General features: G+C 27.6%; 1 protein-coding gene across 1 annotated transcript in view; it reads left to right on the top strand.

Moving 5' to 3' along the window:
• The window catches only part of LOC100207574 (uncharacterized), a 29,651-nt gene that overhangs the window by 5,088 nt on the left and 2,111 nt on the right, over positions 1-22,452 (top strand). The window lies entirely within an intron of this gene.

Below are 22,452 nucleotides of genomic sequence, written 5' to 3'. Positions count from 1 at the left end.
ATATATATATATATATATATATATATATATATATATATGTATATATATATATCTACTACTGCAGATTTTGATTAGCAATGTACACTGAGCCAAAATTTTTAAAATGCTGAATTGATTCAATTGATCAAAACACTTTTTTTTACCTTGTAAAAATCCTTACATGATGCATTACTAAAGCCCTTGCAAATGTCTACTTCTGTATTACATTATCTATAACGTTTTAAGTGTGTGTTATTATATATATATATATATATATATATATATATATATATATATATATATATATATATATATATATATATATATATATATATATATATATATATATATATATAAATTATGTTAGTGTATTCTACAAACAGAGTGCTCAATGTTCTAAAAGAACAGACCAATAATAAATTAGTAAAAACACTTATCTAATTTTTGATTACTTCGACACTGTGCTTCACCATCAGTAGGTTCATTAGGAAGAATGTTTAAACATAAAAAATTTTTAATATTATAGAAAAATTATTTCACAGGAAGTTGGGAATTGTTATAATTAATTATATAATAACTGTAGTGATTTGCAACCAGGAAGTTGCATCAACTACATTAGATAGTTAAAAAATCATGAAAAGAATTCTATAGAATTAAGATAAATTTGGACTGGTCATTTGTTTTTATAATTTCTTAAAAGGAACTTATTTTCATGTCTGCATTTAAATCCAGACAAAGCTTTTTTATGTTTAGACATTCTTACTGATGAACCTACTGATGGTGAAACACAGTGTTGAAGTAATCAAAAATTAGATAAGTGTTTTTACTAATTTATATATATATATATATATATATATATATATATATATATATATATATATATATATATATATATATATATATCAGTAGAAAATCACTTGACAAAATTTTTTTTTTTATTTTACACTGTGTTTCATCAATAAAAACTCAAGGGAAATGCTTATCGACCAATTTTAAAAATACTTTTCCTATGTTAGTGGAAACATTTTTGCTATATGGGGGGTTGAACCAAGTTACATTTCTAGTTCTATTTCGCTTATTTGTATTGTTTTTTTCAGAAACAAATTTTAGTTCAAAATTTTCAAAACCACTTTTTTTAAGGGCATATTCAAATAGTTGTTTAGAGGAATTGAATACATTTTTATTAGAGGAGTTTTGGTTTAGCCAGTTATTAATTGAAATCGGGATTTGTTTTAGAATTTGGGGTGGATGATTTGAATTAATATTAATATATAATAATTCGTCGTTTGGTTTTTTGAAAGGCTTATATGAATTTTCAGAGAGGTTAAATGTGACATCAAGAAAATTCACAATTTTTAAATTTATGTTTATTTCGATTTGAAAGCCAATATTTTAAAAATTTTTTATATCATTTCTAATTTTATCGAGCTGTGGACCAGATTTTTGTGCATTACTATTGAACCATCTTCGCAATAAAGGCCTAAATCTTTTATATTGATTATTTTACTTAATAAATCTAAAATATATAGTCCAACAAATTCACAAATTTATGCTGCGCCATAACTGCCCATTGTTACATCAAAGCAGTCATGTATGTTTATCTTTTCCTTATTAAAGTAAAGTAAAGTTTTTCTACAATGTTTTATTATACTGATTGTGTCATCAGGAATAACTGTGTGTCTTTTTGCAAATTCAATTGTCTTATCTAAAATATCTGCAGTTATTGAGGGTTAAAAATCATTAATGTCAAATTGAATAGATGTACAGTCATTTTTATTTTCGATATAGAGAACCAATTTATAACATCAGTGGTATTTTTCCACTGTTGCAAATTTAGTTTATTTTTAAAAATATTATAATTTTATCCAATTTAAGGTCCAATCTCACATTTTGAGGGAACCAATAACCTACTAGGAAGTTTGTTTTGAAAATTTGGTTTATGGTCTTTTAGTGTTACGAAGGCTTGGGCAGTTGATTCGATTCTGTTATCAAGGTTTATTTTTTTAGCAATACTTAGCGCTTCTAAATTAATTTTGTTTTCCAAATTTTTAGGGGCTTTCTCATAAGAACTAGTAATATTGGCGCATAAAATTTTTTCATAGTTTTTTGTTGTGAGTTGGTAAATGCTATTTGTTTATCAGCAAAAGCCAAAATATTAGGGTTTGGTTTAATTTTTTTAACATCTAACTTTAATTCTGTTTAAAATTCATTTTTTATAGGGCAAAACTTTGTTGTTTTAATTAAATGCAATAGGTCATTTGAAAAATTTTCCAAATCAGGTATAAAAGGTGGGGTATTTTTTGTTTTAAATCCATAATTATCATTATCTTGGTTATTATTAAATACATCATCTGTGTTTGTATTTTGTTTTAAGAAAAAATGGGCTTTCCAACAAATTCTTTTAATAAAATGCTCAACTTTTTTAATCAAAGAAATAGTAACTTTTTTCAGCTAGTATAGGTATATTTTTCAACGAGTAAGTGAAATTATTAGTTTCCATATTTACACAGAATGTTAAAATACAATTAAGAGTGCTCAACAAATGTTAATAAGGAGCCTAATATATATTTAAACAACTTTAAAATGTATTCTACAAAATAGAGTGCTCAATGTTCTTATGAGAACAGAGCAATTATATATTAGTAGAAAATCACTTAACAAAATTTTTTTTTCATTTTACACTGTTTCATCAATAAAAACTCATCAGAAATGAATGATCAAATTAATAAAACTTCAATTTATACCAAAAATTAAATTACAGAAAGTCGCAAATATCTTAACTACTTGGAAGTTATTGGAAGAGAAAAGATAAAGTTTTTAAAGCAAGATAACAATTAAGAGACGACTTCCTTTCTTTCTTCTTGCAGGAAAGCAAGAAGAAAGCAGCGAATTTCAAAGAACTGATGTTCGAGGAAAAAAACTAGTCAAATAAGAGTTTTATAGCACTTAGGAACAGTCACAGTAAAAGGATGAGACTAAATTAATGAGGAGTAACACAAGAATGAATTTTAGTAGATGGCACAAGAGAGGCGAGCTCTTTAGAGCAGTGCCCATTATAGTATTTGTAGAAAAGAGAAAGAGAAGCAACATTACGGTGATGTGATAATGGTTGGAGGTTGGCTGCAAGAGCAAGTCCAACTATGTTTACAATGCGTTTTTGCAAATGCTAATTTTGCAATCCATTTGATATATGATTTCCAAGAAAGGTGGGAAGTAAGTGTTTATCTTAGAGGATAAAGTGCAGATGACTCATCAAGTACATTACCATTCATAAATATACGAAGATCTAGATGATTGCGATAACAATTGGCTGAAAATTTTTTTCATCTAAATTAAAGTTCACCAGCCCTATGCTGTAGCAGAAGTCGGATCCTTTTTAAGCTCAAATGCCCTCTCAAAGCAATCAGAGAGTATTGGCTTCTTATCAAGACAAGAATAAATGGTAGTATCATCTGCAAATAATGCCACCTTAGATGTAAGAATATCTGGAAGATCATTAATGTAGATTAAAAAGAGGATAGGGCCAAGAATAGAATGTTAAGGAACCCCTGAAGTGACAGGATATAAAGAAGAGTGTAGTCCATTGAGGACAACTTTTACTACACATTAAGAAGAGATCTTATGGAGTAGACCAGTATACCAAACTTTATCAAAAGCTTTGGATATGTCAAGAGCCACAACCTTAACCTCTCTACCTCTATCTAATGCACGATAAAACCTATCAGTTATTACTGTTAGCTGTAGAACTAGAAGATCAAAATCCATATTGATGATCAAAAAGTAATTTATTAGATTTAAGGTGAGAGATTAGGTGTTTGTTAATTAAAGATTTAAAAACCTTGCTTATGATAGGAAGAAGACTAGTTGGACAGTAGTTAGACAAATCAGATTGCTCTCCATAATTTTTTAAAATAGGGATAACAGATGCTGTTTTCCAAAAGGCTGAAAACAAGACTCAGATAATCAGTTGTTAAATAGTTTCGAAAGTATTGACAAGAGCTCCAGAGAACACTTCTGCAAGACTATAACAGTTATGTTGTCCAGACCACAAGCTGTAGAAGAGTCTAAGCAGGAAATCACTTTAGATACAGAAGCTGGAGTGATACAAATGTCGACCAATGGATCAACCTGTTTGTTGTCTATATATTAGGTTGAATGTAATTAGTGGAAACAAGAGATGACATTGATGAAAAGTTCTTAGTAAACAATTAAACTTTGTCTTTAGGTGAGGCGACAAATTCTGAACCATACAAGAGAGATGGAATAACAGATTTGCCCTTATTATTGATACTATTAAAGATTCTCCAGAAGTCATGAGAGCATAATTTTTGAGATGAAATACAAGATTTCATGACCTGAGAATAGCAGCCTTTCGCATTAGACCAAACCTTTTTACAATGGTTTCAAGTAATAGTAAATTGAAGTCTGTTTTCTGGAGACTTGTTTTACTGATAGATATGGAAGTAATGGTTTCGATTGGAAATTGCAGCAGCACAATGTGAGAAAAACCATGGAGAAGAGTGAGGCTTGACTTGGAATTGTCAAATAGGAATAAAAAATTCTATGCCAGACTAAATCCAAGAAGTTATGTAAGAAGTACATTTCTTAGCAGGAAGATAAAAGATTCCTAGCCAAGGGCCATCACAAAGAAAATCATGAAAAAAGAGTCCCACTCAGCTTTAAGGTAGTTGTAAGTGGTATGATGATAGGGGGATTCTGATAATGAAGAAGATAATAGTTTTAGAGAGATCAAACTGATCAGATGCGCCTAAGGGTGAGTGTGTAGAAACTGAGCACTGACTAGGATCAGAAACAAGTAGAGAAGATAAATGATTCGGGTTGTCTAAAAAGCAAGTTGGAAAGTTGACTCTTTGAGTTAGAGATTGAGAAAGGCAAAAGTTGTGGACCTTGACGCTTCCAGATTCACTGACACTAGAACCAAGCCATTCAGTGTGATGAGCATTAAAGTCACCAACAACAACAATATTAGCTGATGGATAAAGAAAGGGCTTGGTCAATTTGATCAGAAATAACATCAAAAAATGTGCAGTCTTGAGATAAAGGAGAACGATATAGAACAAAGAGAAAGGCGATAGAGTGAAATGGTGCTAAATAAAAGTACATATGTGCTAAACAAGTGTGAAGTGGTGCTAAACAAGAGCACAACAATAGTTGGTGGATTTAAACTTAATTTTCTGACAAATGGGTGAATTCTTACAAATGTAAATGCCCAGGCCAAGCATGTGGTTATTGGAGTCTTTACGAATTTAAGGAAGATAACCATCAATATTAAGATCACAAGTTGAGACAGCCAAATTCAAATTACTCTCACATAGAGAAATCAAGTCTGGTGAACTTTTTAAGAGATTAAACTCAATAGAAGAAAAGTTACTTTCAAGACCACTTTTATTAGTGAATGATAGGTTTAGAGAACTTGATGATGACGATGGTTTTTTGTGTTTTATAGTTTTTGGTACTTTAATCATTTTTAAATTTGTTAAAGAACTTGACTCAAACCATAGGTAGTACTCAGTACACTATTTAATAGTTCAAGCAATTGCCTCATTACTATAAATAAACCCTAAGCCATAACAAAGGGCTCCAAATGTGGCCTTGACAACACACTCTAAAAGTGTGTACCAACCGGGACACCATTCATGCGCAACATGGCTTTGTTAGTACTCTGATATTTTACAGTTGTTGATGGAATCAGCTGAGAGCTACCACAGAGTTTGGGAAGCCTGACTATTAACTGGTTTCAGAACTATTAAACTGAGTTATAGAGCTGTACCCTTATTAGGAGATAATAGAATAAGTTACCTAATTATAAAAACAGAGACACAAGCAAAACCCATGCATTGAGTCAAGAAAATCCAGCATTCAACATCCTTAACTGAAAATAATTTATTATAAATACATCTGCACTAGCCTAATAGATGAAGAAGGGGTGCAAGGCTGGTCAACAGATAGAATCTGTTTACTTCTTTAGGCTACTCTTAGCATTTGCCTAAAAAGGCGTATCGTACAAGGCAGCAGGACATGAAGCAGGTTCTACTGGATCACATGTTACTAGTAACAGGATAACCTGACTATATATATATCTATATATATATATATATATATATATATATATATATATATATATATATATATATATATATATATATTTTTTAATTCACCTCCCCAAGGCCGAGAAGGCCACTACAGATGAGGAGGCTACTTGTGGCTATAACCCTCTCTCAACTCTATAGCTCCGAAACACAAACCTTGATGAACAAGGGTGCTGCGCGGAGAAACAAGTTGTTATATTGATATATATATATATATAAGTTGATATATTAATATATATATAAGTTGATATATTAATATATATATATATATATATATATATATATATATATATATATATATATATATATATATATATATATATTAATATTTATATATATTTATATATATAGCAGGATTAATACTAGTATATTAAACCTGACCAATACTAGTATATAAAACCTACTAGTACTAGTATATAAAACCTGACCTAATTTCTGATTTTAAGGTTTGACAGTCTTTCAAAACGGTTTTTAAAATATATTTGACACATTTAAAAACCAGTTTTAATTAAAGAGTACAATAAGGGGCAGATAGGTTAACAAAGACATGACCAAGGGCTTTACAAATCTAGTGGCCTCAAAATGGGTTTGAAAAATGTTTTCTAGGTGTTTTAAAGGGTTATTATTAAAAAATATTTATTTACTTTCATGTTTGCAATGATTGCTACACAACAATTCTCTTTTGGACAATTATTTACGTTTTGCAATGTTTTATTTGCATAATCATTTCTGCACTATAATTTGATTTGAATTAAATTTTAATATTTTGATTTTGATATAGGTTTTTTTATTTTCTTTCAAAACATTGAATAAAATATTTCTGCTTGTTTAACTTTTTTTTAGGAAAATTCGAAAACTGTATAAAATAGTTTTTTTGGAATTTCGGAATTAGAAAACCAGTTTTTCAAAAAGTTGGTTTTGTATAAACTTATTTTGGTCAATATAAATATAATAATCTAAAACTGCTATAATATTTACATTTGAAAGATCTTTCTATTCTTTTACGCATCCATAATCCAAGCTGTCAGTTGTCAGCTACATCTGCCATGAACATAGCACAGTGGGCGATACAACAGATGGAGTAAAAAGATGCACGATCGAAGACTTTACCATGATTAAAAAACCAAGAAAAAATGTTAAAAAGCCAAGATAAAATGTTGAAACAAATAATATAAATAAAAAAAAAATAAAAAAAATAAAAACAATTAAAAATAAATGTTTGCATATTAAAAAAACTTTTAGAAAAATAAAAAAGAATTTTTAAGTTTTGATGAAATGTATATATTTTAATAGAATATTTAGAATTATTATGTTTATTATAGTTTTCATCTTTTATTGTGCAAACAACACCAACAAGATGATATATATTTTTTTAACTTAAAAAGTTGCTGTGCAATTCAATGTGATGTATGTTTGTTTTGGGCTCATACATGTAGCAGACTTTATGATCATGGGTACAATTTAACACAATCAAAAACCTCAACATGGCTGTTTGTAAATTGTACTAAAGGTGTCTTTCTATTGACTGATGTATCTGATAATGAGTTTAAACTACTCTTCTCTTCAAATAAAATTATTATAACTGATGACTAACCTTCATCAACTTAACTCTTTCCAGCATCGGGATTAAATAAAGTCTACTCAATTTAATAAATTTGTTACATCCCACGCTTCAGTTACTGATGAGAAAAACTGTACATCTTTTGATGTAGATTGTCAATATTATGACATTAATAAATTTTGTTTTCATAACTTTGACATCATAAACTCTATGTTGTTTTTCCATTGAAACATATCCTCTTTAAAAAGCACTTTGAAGATCTGAATATATTATTATCATTAGTTAGTTTTGAAATTAGTATTATTGGAATTATAGAAACAAGGTTAAAAAAAGAACCTCTTTCCACACAACCAATTAATATTCAAAATTTTTAACACATGCCAACCAAATCTTTTTGTAGTGGAACCTTGTATATTTATCAAAAAAACTGATCTATGGAAGAAGAGATGATTTGATCATATATCAAACTATTTAGAATCTACTTTTGTTGAAATAATTTCTTCCAAAAAATCTAATATTATTGTTGGTTGCAACATTGCAAAGCATGGATGTAAATTAAAAATAAAATGTCTGTCCTTCTACAAAATTCCACTGAAATTAAATCTTTCTTTTTACTTGGCGATTTTAACATGGATCTGATACAATCAAACTCTGACTTTGCAACTTCTGAGTTTTTAAACTTACTTATAATATTCACCCATTTATTATGCTACAACAAGAGTTACTGACCATTCTGCTACAATCATTGACATCTTTTCAAATGTAAGTACTAACCAAGTTATTTCAGGAAACCTAACAACTTTTATTTCTGATCACCTACCTCAATTTCTTATTTGTCCTAATTTCAATAAATTATTTATACCACACAGTCATAATTTATACTTCTTTATAAACTTACTTTAAAAATTATAATAAAGAATCATTTAAATCTGAATTATTAAAAGTTGAATATGATGACATTACCAATATAAACAATGTTAACTCCAGTGTTGAAGCATTTATTTCTCAAACAACATTATTGCTAGATTGTTATGTGCCACTCAAAAATATTAGTATGAAGAGCTTCAATTCAAGTCATGGATTACTAAAGAAATAATAAAATCAATTTAAATTTAAAATTTTGTTAAAAGGAAAATGTTAAGGATAAAAGATCCAACAAGTATAATTGAGCTAAAAACTATTTTTAAATACTATACCATTATTAATGTAATAAAACTGAGTAAAAAAATACATTTCAAAAAATTATTTTCAGATAATGTAAAAAATCTTTGTGAAACCTGGAAAGAAATAAAAAGTCTAATAAATGTCAAAAATATCAATCATGTACCTCCAAATTGCTTACAAGTTAATGAAACATACATAACTGAACCAACTCTAATCTGCGAAGAAATAAATTTTATTAATATTTTAATTATTATTAATAAAATAACAACTTTTTCACAAATGTAACTCATAAACTTAATAATTCTTAAGCATCCAAATCTTCATAGTTTACTGATATCTCCAACAAACCATTCTGAAATCTCATCACTTATATCTAAATTAAAACCTAGAAAATCAATAGGTCATAACAGCATCCCCACAAACATTCTTATTGATTTTAATTCTGAATTTTCTCATAATCTCTCTAAGGTATTTAATACCTTTTTCTTAAATGGAATTTTTCCTTTCATTTTTAAATTAACTTGTCATTCCAGTATATAAAAATGGCTCAAAACTCTCATGTACTAACTATAGACCAATTTTTATGTTATCTAACATTAACAAGCTCCTTGATAAACTAATGTATTCTAGATTATACTCATTTTTTAGTTCCTTTAACTGTTTAAATGAATTTCAGTTTGGATATCGATCGAAATGCTCTACTTGCCACGTATAACCGAAAAAATAAAAAGACACTGTATACCGGTCATTTTGTTGGCGGTGTTTTTATCAACTTACAAAAAGCTTTCTATACCATTATTCATGCCATTTTAATTTCTAAACTAAAAAATTACAGAATCCAAAAAGTTGCTTGTAATTGCAGTTTGTTAGCATTAATGGTTACAAATCAAATAACAAACACATGGTTTGTAGTGTTCCCCAGGGTTCTGTTCTTGGCCCTATTGTTTTTGATTTATGTTAATGATCTAAACAACTCTGTTCACTTCTCATCAATCCATTTGTTTGCTGATGATACTAATATCTAATATCATAATATCATTCCTTGTGTCAGAATATAAACTAAGATCTAAAAGGTTTAGCTCATTGCTAAATGCAAACTTATTTTCTCTGAACTTAGAAAAAACTGAACTAATTTTTTCATGTCCAATAATAATAATAAGACAATAATAATAATAATAAAAAGAAAACTTTTATAACTATATACTTATATTTATTACTAAAATTAATAATAGACGTTTATATCCAAAATTTATATATTCACGTTTAACTAGGAACATAATAATGAAAACTAAATGACCTCCTATAAAACATTGAGATATGATAAGTCTATCACACATCACACTCTATCACACATCAGTGCATCAGTGAATGGAATCGAAGTCTTGTGTGCATTGTAAATAAGTTTGAAAAATTAAAACTTTAAAATAATTTATCTTCATTACTTTATTTAAAACAAATAAGTTTAAACAAATTCTAAAAAAAATATTTTTTGACTTTTTATCATTATTGTCTTTTATTAATTTTCTTATTTTTCTTTTTCTTCTTACTATTTTTATAGAAATTTTTTTTTTTTTGTCATTATTATTTATTATTTTTTTTACTGCTATTTTATAGTTATCATAAATACTATTATTTTTGCTGTTACTTTTTCTTTTTGAATAAATAAACTTATTATTGTTATTATTAATTTTTTTTAAATTAATATTAATATAATTATTTGTTGTCACTTCTTTGATCAGATTTCTGCATGACTTATGGTGGTTTTAAAAACAACTTTTTTTGAAAAGGACTGCTGACACCCCCTGAATATGTTGTAAATAAAAATTTTTGAATAAAAAATATTTTAAGGGGTTGCTGCCAAACCTCAAATATTAAATAGGTCCCTAAAATTATTAAAAAAAATGTTTTTTAAAAGTATGTCATGTTGGGTCTGAAATGAAGCAAATTTATATAAAAGTTTCAAAAATATTAATCATTTTATAGTTAAATTTTTATTCTAGATTTTAATTAACAGAAAATTATGTTTTTTAACGAAAAACAAAAAATAGAGAATTTAACAAGATTTTTTTATTATAATTTTTTTTATCGATGTTTTTATATAAAATGAATATTTTTGAAATTTTTATATAATTTTGCTTCATTTGAGACCCATCATGACATTTTTTTAGAAAACTTTTTTTCCAAAAGTATGTCATGTTGGGTCAGTAGCAACCCCTTAAAATATTTTTTATTCGAAAATTTTTTAAATCTAGCATTTTTTTATATATATGCAACATATTAGGGGGGTTCCACAGTCATTTTCAAAAAAAATATTTTTAGAACCACCCTAGAGTGACTCCTTCCTTGTCAATCATTAGACATCTTCACAGTTTCAATAATTTTATGCACTTGCATATTTAATAGTACGTTGTGGTTCTTTATGCGCAGAATCGCATGAAAAATCGCAAGTAAATACACATATGAATTAAGATAGTAACTTTGAAAGAAACAGTTGTTTATATAAGATTTTTTCTATTTATTCATAAAAAACACATTGATTTAGCTTTATATAAGTTTATTTTAACCATTTTAAATCTAAAATCTATACTGTTTATATGTTTTTGTTATATGTTTGTAATCTAGGAAAAAAACAAAAATTTGTACAATGAGTGTAAAATCTCTAAATAGTATTTAATATTGATTAATAAAAATAAGCTTTAAGTTAGAGAAAGACGATTGCAAAATGGTAATATATACATACATTTTATTTTTTATTTTTTTTATTTTTGTTATTCACCTCCTCAAGGCCACTACAGATGAGGAGGCTACTTAATAGTGGTTATAACCCTCTCTCAATTCTATAAATCCCAAACACGAACCTTGACGAACAAGGCCGCTGCGCGGAGAAACAAGTTGAGCGTGGTACTACCAGGGATGTGGTGGGGATCAAACTCGGAACCTCTCGCTTATGAAGTGAGCGCTTTATCACTACCGCATATATATATATATATATATATATATATATATATATATATATATATATATATATATATATATATACACACACGCATATATATATATGCATATATATATATACTCATATATACACGCATATATATATACATATATATATATATATATATATATATATATATATATATATATATATATATATATATATATATATATATACACACACACAGATATATATGTATATATACACACACACACAACTATCATTGTGCATTTTCACACTCTTTAAGAGCTTTTATTTCTTTCATATATATTACATATTTATACTCTTTATATGTTGTATCTATAACACAAACATATAAAGAGTATAAATATATAAATAATATAAATTTAGACTTAAGATTAAATAATCTATAATAAAGCAAAAATCGATGTCTTTATTATGAAAAAAAGATAAGAAATCTCATATAAACTACTGTTTTTTCCAAGAATGCTTTCATAATATATCTGTATATTTACTTTCTTTCATGTGATTCTGTGCATAAGGAACCATGATGTACTATTAAATATGTGCGCGCAGGAGATTATCGGAAGTGTGAAGAGGTCTATTATTTATATTTATTTTTAATAATGATATTTAATAATGATATTATGATTTTATTATTCATTATATTATAGATATTCTTGTTATTATTCTTATTTGTATTACTATTATTGTTATATTATTTATTATTACTTTTATTGTTATATTATTTATTATTACTATTATTGTTATATTATTGTAATTATATGATCTTGTTTTTGTTGTTGTTTTTGTTGTTGTTGTTGCTGTTAGCATAATAAGAGATAAATTACCAAGGGTTTTATTAAATCAAGAATATTATGTTCTACCAAGTACACTTTGCAAACCATCGCTGCATGTCTGCAAACCACTGCTTCCATGTCTGCTAACCACTGCTTGTGTATCTACATACCATTACTGCACTATTTGCTTGGTAACATTCATTCATGCTGTTCTCATAGATTTGTTGGTGCACATGAATATATTTGGGCTACTCTTCATGAAGTGTAAATACCTAATGAAATAAAATAAAAGTAGCTTATAGATATATGTACATAAATATAAATAGTTATATATACTAGATCAAAACTAAAAGTTGAAACTAACTACAAGAAAATAAATAACAATTAAAGTTGTAGTTTTTGACTCAATGGTATTTTATATTCAACCATTTTTCCCTTGACACTTAAGTTCCATCTTGCTCAAATTTAAAAGGCTGATTTTTGTTTATCTTGAGGAAATTCTTCTTATCAGATTTTTTCTAAAAAAAAGTAGGGTTTTAAGAAACATGGGATAAAATGGTATCATTTGTGAAAAGTAGAGCACACTTTTAAGCACTTGATATATATTTTACAAGAACTTGTTCCTCTGCACCAGTCAAAAATGTGTTTGGAATCATCTTTTTTGCAATTGGGAGCCACTAATTTTATCATACGGATCTGAGGAATGTTGTAAAATTTGACAGCTTTTTGAAAAATTTTTGAAACCTCTAAATGTCTTCAATTGCATTGCCAATATCCTCCTCAGTATATTGGGAACTTTATGCTATTCTTGAGCAGAATTGAGGAGACTTAATTTTATTTTACTTTTATTTTAATTTGTTTTTTTTTTACATTTAGAAGAATATAAACCCATTTAACAACAATGCAAACATTTAGTAGATATTAATTTATTTTTATTTTTTATTTTATTCTGATTCACTCCCAACAAGGCTGCAAGCAACCACTAAGTTGGGAGTTACTCAAAAAAAAATTATAGAGCAAGGAATCGGTTGGCAAAAGACTTAAAAAGTTGAATCTGTTGACTGAAGACTTGAAAAATGTTGTATAAGTCAGGAAAACATGAAGAAGATGGCTCGACTAACCCTGCTTGATTTGAGTTCTCCTTGGTTCAGAATTAATCTCCAAGGGAATGACAGTGTTGCAATCGTTAATGATTGTGCAAAAAAAAACAATAAAAAACTTAACAAAATATTAATAATTGTCCAAAGGGTTTTGTAGCAATCACAACAATTAAGAAAGTAATATTTTTTTAACTTTCTGGAAACCCTGAAAATCATGAAAAAGTTGAAACATTTCCAGTCGATGACTAGAATTGTTTGAGACTGGAATAAAATTCAATGACTTATAAAATTGTTAGTTTTGAACATAAATCACTGGCATAAATCACATTAAATACTGGCTTGTGGCTCAGAACCCCTATTGCACAATAAAGTAATGATGGTAAATTTTTTTTCTAATTTTTTTTTTGTCAAATACTGTAAAGCATAATAAATTTCTTTCATTCATTGACACCCCTTCTACTCCCACTCTCTTTCAGTGTTTAGATTTTAAAGGTTTGTACATTCTTATCTATTTCCATGTCAGCAAAAGAAAAAATTTCCATTACTGAACTTTTTTTGCTTTAAATCATCATATGTGTTTATTTCTATGTTTACAATCCATTTCATCCATACGATCCAGCATTTCAGACACTATTTTGCCACTTTATTTCAGTTATTGTTTGCTCAGCATACTTTTTAGTGACAAACTGTCGACAACTGAAAGGGCCATCAATGGTTTAACTTAATTAATAAACAATTGTTATTTTATTTTGAAAGGTTTTCTATATTAATAAAAAAAACATTAAAGATAAAAGATTTGATTTTTTCTTTATTCCATTTGTGTTTAAAAACTGTGATAAAATAAATAAAAAATAATGATAAAATAAATAAAAAATAATGATAAAATAAATAAAAATAAAGCAGAAAAAAATAAAAGCAGAAAATTAATGTTTTTATATTTAAATTTAATATGTTTTAATTTAAAAGTGTTTCACTACAAAGAATATAGAAAAAATAGAAGTTTCAAAGTTATTTAATCCGAACTTTATTACTTCAAAATTTAATTATTTAAAAATTTGAAATCTTGATATTTTCTTTTAAAAAAATTTACCGGAGGTCGGATTTAAACCTTCGACCAATGCCAATATAACAGTCGGGCCTCATATAAAACAAATAATCAACCTTATCAATGTGGCAACATCAATGTGGCAACATCAATGTGGCGACACATTGGATAAATTATTAGCTCTAAACTATTGAATCGCTTTTAAGTTAATTAAGTTTGAATTATTAATTGAGATGCCTCTAAATTAAAAAATTTGTTGTTTTCTGCTTTTATTTTCTCTTGTTTATCCTTTATTTATTTTATCATTTGTTAAGTTCATCTCTCTTTTCAGTTTATGGTTTGTTTATTTTCTCTTTAAATAACTTTGGTTGTTTTAAGTCTTGATAAAAATACTCATATTAGCGAGATTTTAACTGCATCCAGCTAAAATTCCCCTGCCTTAGGGTTAGTCTTTTTGACTCTTCTCATAGATTTTTGTTTGTGCCTCTTTTATAGTGGCTATGCAACCCTTCCTGTTATCTCCTAATTAGAGTACAGTTCTAAAGCTCAGTTTAATGGTTCTGAAGCCGACTGGTAGTAAGGTTTCCCGAACTCTAGAATCTTATCTTTTGCAAAGTTCACCAGATTTTCTTGCTCTTAGTGAGACTAGTTTAAATTATGTTATTCCTTCTTCTAATCTCAGTGTTAATGAGTACTATCCTTTGATTCGCAAAGACTCCAATAGTCATATGCTTGGCTTGGAAGTATACATATGCATTATATCACATATTTGTTGTAAAATCAGGTTCAAATCCTTTGACCATTCTTTTATGTGCTTTTGCTTAGCACCTCCTCACTCTATCACCTTTCTCTTTGTTCTTTATCATTCTCCTTCTTCCCAAGACTGCATTCTTTTAAATGTAGTTTATGATTGAATTGACCATGCCTTCTCTTTATGTTGTTATTGGTGACTTTAATGCCCATCACACTGAATAGCTTGGCTCTAACGCCACTGACCCTGTTAGCATTAAAGCCTTTTACTTCTGCATTTCTCAATCTCTTTCTCAGATAGTTAACTTTGTGTCTCGTTTTCCTGACAACCCTAATCATTTACCTTCACTCCTTGATTTATGTCTTGTCTCTGATCCTAGCTTGTGTTCAGTTTTTCCTTTTTCTCCTTTAAGAGGTTCTGACCATGCTATGATCTCTTTAAGTCTTTTATCTCTTACTTCCTTTTCGAACTCACCCTATCATCGCACTACTTACTACTACCCTAAAGCTGACTGGGATTCTTTTTGTGATTTTCTTTGTGATGATCCTCAGGCTAATGCCTTTCCCCTCTGGAATGGTAACTTTTATTCCTTCTCATTGGTTTCAAGATAGGTCTCATTCTACTCCATGGTTTTCACCCTTTAGTGCATCTGCTATATATAATTGTAATTATTTTTTTCATCTTTTTCAAAAAAACAACTCTCTTGAGAACAAACAGCTATTTATTATTGTAAGAAATTGGTGTAAAAAGATGCTGTCAGATGCTAAGATCCATTATTCTCAGTTCACTAAATCTTGTGTCTTATCTCAGAAGTTAGGCTCTAGAGACTTTTGGAATATTTTTAACAGCATCATTAACAAGGGTAGTTCTAACATTCCACCTCTCATTCATGGAACTGATCTTATTACCTCTCCCAAGGATAAGGCAGAACTATTTACAAAGAACTTTTCTTCAAATTTGACTCTTGAATCTTATGGTCATTTTCTTTCTTCCATTCCAATTAAACAGGTTAACCCATTATTTGATACTCAAATATCTCCAGCTTCCATTGCTAAAATCATATCTCAATTAAACTCTTCTACAGCTTGTGGTCCAGACAACATTCCTGTCATAGTCTTACAAAATTGTTCTTCAGAACTCTCCTCAGTTCTCTCTAAACTATTTAATAAATGCTTGATTGAGTCTTGTTTTCCTGCCTGCTGTAAAATGGTATCTGTTGTTCCAATTTTCAAAAACTCTGGTGAACATTCTGACCCCTCCAATCAGTCTTCTTTCTGTTATTAGCAAGGTCTTTAAGTCTTTGATAAACAAATTTCTCTGTTGGTATTCCTATATTAATGAATGGTAACCCTCTCACCGAGACCTCTTCTTTACATCTTCTTGGATTATCATTAACTACTGGCCTTTTATGGAAACCTTATATACAATTGATTGCTAAATTAGTATCTGCTCAGGTCTCTTTATTGTGTTCGCCATTTTCTGATCTCCATCTCCTGATTCCATTCTTTACCTCTACAAATCTCTTATTTGTTCCTGTATGAAATACTGTTATCATATATTGGCTGGTTCTTCTAAAGATCCTTTTTCTCTTCTAGACAAGGTCCAAAAACGCATAGTAAACATAGTTGCACCTGCTCTATTAGCTAAGCTTGATTCTCTTTCCCATCATTGTAAAGTTGCATCTCTTTCTCTTTTCTACATATACTATCAATGTCACTGCTCAAAGGAGCTATCATCTCTATAATGTTCCATTAGCTAAAACTCATTCTCGTTTGACTCATTATTCAGCAAAGTTGTGTTCTTTCACTGTATCTGTTCCCGCATGCTCTAAAAACTTTAATTTATCTAGTTTTTCCTCCACATTTCAACCCTTTGGAACTCTCTCCCATATTCATGTTTTCCTGACTCATACAATCTTTTCAGTTTTTCAGATTTATATTAGTCAAGTTTTTTTAGAGCTATAGGTTTTAATTTTTTTTTTTAATTTCTCTTTAAGTTTTCTTACTTTTTTTTATAGTTTAGCCTGTTGATAATTTTTTTTCTTTGCTGTTTTTGTTCAGTGTATTTTTAACTATCCAAATTTTGTCAAGTTTTCAAAAAAACTATTATATTTGTGATCATGATCAGAATGTGATCACACGCCTTTCCTGTCCACGATTGATATATATATATATATATATATATATATATATATATATATATATATATATATATATATATATATATATATATATATATACATATATACATATACATATATTTATATGAAGTGATAGAAAATCACTTAATAAAAATTTTTTTCATTTAACACTGTGTTTCATTAATGAAGACTCATCAGAAAAAAAATTTTTTTATAAAAAAATTTTTTTTTATGATGAGTCTTATTAATAGACTCATCAGAAAAATTTTTTAAACTTTTCTGAGTAGTCTTTATTCATGAAACACACACACACACACACACACACACACACACACACACACACACACACACACACACACACACACACACACACACACACACACACACACACACATATATATATATATATATATACACACATATATATACATATATATATATATATATATATATATATATATACACATATATATACATATATATATATATATATATATATATATATATATACACACATATATATACATATATATATATATATATATATACACATATATATACATATATATATATATATATATATATATATATACACACATATATATACATATATATATATATATATATATACACATATATATACATATATATATATATATATATATATATGTATATATATGTATATATATATATATATATATATATATATATATATATATATATATATTGTTGCCAGATGTTTGGCTTTTACAAAGGAGAACACAGTAAAAAAATTTATTTTTACAGGTTTGGCACTGTATTCTCCGTAAAAGTCGGATCTGAACATCTGGCAAAACTATAGATATTTCTTTTAATTGTTCACCTCCCCAAGGCTGAGAAGGCCACTGCAGTTGAGGAGGCTACTTTTGTGGTTACAACCCTCTCTATAACTCTGAAACACGAACCTCTATGAACAAGGTCGCTGCGCAGAGAAACAAGTTGAGCGCGGTACTACCAGAGACAATGTGGGGATTGAACTCAGAACTTCTCGCTTATCACTTTATGCTTATGTATATACAGCCCCTGGCCACAATATTGTGGTCACCTCAGTTTTTCCACATATTTTGTTTTCAAAGTTATTTTAAAGTAATTTTAAGGTGAGTATATTATTTTTACTAACTTATTATACAATACTGACATCTATCAAATAAAATAGAAAAGAAAGTTTCTTTATAATCATGACCAATGTGAAGTTAGGTGTGTTTTAAGTCAGCAATGTGAATTTTTGTCAATTTTGAAAAAAACGTGGTTGATTTGTCACATACATTTTTTTTTATATTTTAACAGTTTTTTTTGAGTGAAAAGTGTTTTATTATTTTTTAATACATTTTATAAAGTTACTATAAATAGCAAGAATTAATATATAGTAACATTTTATTAACATTTTTAGTGTAATAGGTTGTAATTGAAAATTTCAATAAAAAATAAACATGGGCACCGGTAAGGACATAAGTCCAAGCAAAATTTCAGAAGTAAAAGCACTTTTACAACACTCAGAGCACATTTACAACGGAAAATTGCTAAAATGTGTAAAGTTTTGCAACCATTTGTCAATAAAGTCAAACACAAAATGGAAAACGACACCACTCTTTCTCCAAAAAGGGAAGGACGGAGTGGGTCAAAGCGTAAAACCACTCCCAGGACAGACAGAATTATTAGAGATATTTGTCTGGAAAGTAGAAAAAAATCATCCCTTTTGCTGTCAAAACTTGTTCAAGAGTCTGGAATACAAGTTTCGGAGCGCACAGTGAGGAGACGGCTGGCTGAAGTTGGTTTAAAATTACACAAACCAGCTAAAAAACCAAGGCTAACTCCAGCAATGATAAAAAAAGAGATTGCAATGGGCAAAAAATCATAAGTATATGACTATTGGAGATTGGGAACGTGTAAATTTATCAATTTTGAATGAAATATTGTTAAATGAAAATGAAATATTGTTTAAATGTTGACATTAACTTAATTACAACCACACTATGATCTTGTTTATGAGATCTTGTTGGACAAAGCCACCTTCTTCCAAAGAAGACCAAACAAAAAATATTACCTAGATTGCATTGTACAAACTGTTAAACATCCAACTAAAGTTATGGTGTGGTCAGTTATCAGTGGTAAAGGCACAAGAAGACTTTATATTGTCAATGGGATGATGAACCAAATACAGTATCAAGAGTTTATGGAGAGCGAACTTATCCCCCAAATACAAGAATGGTTTCCAAACAACAATGCATTTATGTTTATGCATGATAGTGCTTCATGCCATAAAGCTAAAAGGATCACAAACTTTCTTAAAACAAAAAATATCCCTGTTTTAGATTGGCCAGGGAACTCTCCTGACCTGAATTCGATTGAGAATTAGTGGAACATTCTCAAGAAGGAAATCTCTTCCGAGTTTTTAACAAACAAAAGGGGTTTGATTGAAAAATTACTCTATCATTGGCACCACAATGAATAAAATTAAGACAGCAACAATAAACTGTATTAAAAGTATGCCAGATGGAATAGCTAAAGTCATTTCGTTAAAAGGAGGAATTGCAAAATATTAATATTTTTTTATGACTTGCAATCAGAAAGAGTAATTGTTTGTTAAAATGTGTGTATATTGATTTTGAAATATTATTTTATTATTAAGGAAACATGTTTTATCAATAAAATATAACTAATATTGCAATTGTACTTTTGGTATACTTTTTACAAACCCTTGAAGTTAAAATACACAAAAATTGTAGGTGATCACTATATTGTGGTCAGGGACTGTATTATATATATATATATATATATATATATATATATATATATATATATATATATATATATATATATATATATATATATATATATATATATATAATTTGTAAAAATTTTAATAAAAATCACAATATTTTTTATTCTTGACATGTTTCGTAGTCTTACTACATTTTCAAAAGATTTAATTTACAATAAAAACTCTGGTGAATAAATTTAAAAACTGAAGACAATACAGAGAAAAATTAACGGACAAATAAACTTGTTACAAACCAATTAAAAGTTATATTACAAATTATGACAAAATAAACTTCCTAATATTAAAATATTAATAATAATAATAATATAGTAAGTTGGGTAGATAAATTTATAATATAATGAGATGTTTGTTTATTTAAAGAAGGATTTTCCCATTTAATATGAAGTGCTTCTTTTATTTTTAATTTGTTAATGGTAGAGGCAGTATCTAAAATCTGAAAGCAATCATAATTAGTTAGTGTTTTACAATTAATGGATGAATTTAAATGTTTAAAATATGTGATTGCTTGTCACTCGTAAGGTGCTCATTTATCCGTGTTGTCAAATGTCTGGAGGTTTCTCCAATATATTCTTATCGTTTTGATAAGAAGATTTTCGATTTTGGCAATTCTTTTAGTTATTTGCGACAATTTTGAGGTTTTGAATATACTTCTTAAGAGTTCTCAGGTAATTCTCAAAAGCCCATCCCATTTTGACCCTCATGAACAAATTTTAATACGCGAAGTGTCGTAAAATATTCCCAAGGTATTATTTTCTTAATGAAATTATTTTATTTTTAATAAAATTTTTACAAATTTATTGCTAATGCGATGTTCGAAATATATATATATATATATATATATATATATATATATATATATATATATATATATATATATATATATATATACACACACACACACATTTATATATATAAATATTTATATTTTTTATATGTATATTTATATATATATATATATATATATATATATATATATATATATATATATATACACATTTATATAAATATATATATATGTTAGCTCTGGAAATAAAGACTGATCAACAATCAATGATTATCTACTTTTGAAAAAAATGACATTTTGATCTCCCAATATCAATTCTGTTCAATCAAGTTTGATTAGCAATAATTGCAAGGCGAACTTAATAAAAAAGTTTAAATGCCTTTAAAAACAGAAAGTTGAAATTTTTAAGTTAGCAAATAAATGTTTTTGATTATTAGAATAAAAATAGGTTTTAGACCTGTGTCATTAGTTTACTTTTAAAAACGGCGAAAAAATAGTATTGAATAGGCAAAAGTACAGAATGACAAAAAATATAGAATATTTTTGATTGACAGAATAAACATAATTAGATATCATAATTTTACTTTTAACTTTTAAATCAGAAAAAAAAAATTAATTAAATGTTAATGAATTTTTATGAATAAATTGAATTTGAAAAATACAACAGACAATTATTTTATTAAAATATAAATTATCTATCTACCTTATAAATTATTTTAAGCAAAAAAAAATTTTTTTTTTACTAAAAGGGATTGTTATTTTTTCATATCACCAAAAAATCACCAAAAGCAAATGATATTTAACAAAAATTATATTTCCACGTGTTAGATCTTTTTCATTTTCTTTCATAAAAGATCCGATAGAAAGTTTTAAATTAGAAATCAGTAAGCAATCAGTATCTAAACCACCAGCTAAGAAAAAAAAAGTTGATCTATTGTGATCACCGTCACGGTTTATGATAAATAAAAATTATCCAAAGAAAATGGCTGTAATTAAAGCAAAACATTAAAAATAGGTTTTAAATGTTAATGTCGACATTTAAAATCTATTTTTGTAATTTATAATACTCTTTGTATTATCGCCTTGAGCCTCTCTACCATTATCATAAAGTTGTATATCTTTCTCGTTTCTATAGATATTATCACAATCGCTGCTCAAAGGAGGTACTATTTTTGTTTTATCAATCAAAATTCATTTTCTCTTGACTCGTGATTGAGCAAAATCTTATTCTTTTACTAACT

Source organism: Hydra vulgaris, chromosome 10 (assembly GCF_038396675.1).
Source record: "Hydra vulgaris chromosome 10, alternate assembly HydraT2T_AEP".
In the NCBI taxonomy this organism is placed as follows: Eukaryota; Metazoa; Cnidaria; class Hydrozoa; order Anthoathecata; family Hydridae; genus Hydra; species Hydra vulgaris.
The sequence above is the reverse complement of the archived record's forward strand: the minus strand, read 5'-3'. Positions and strand labels throughout refer to the sequence as shown.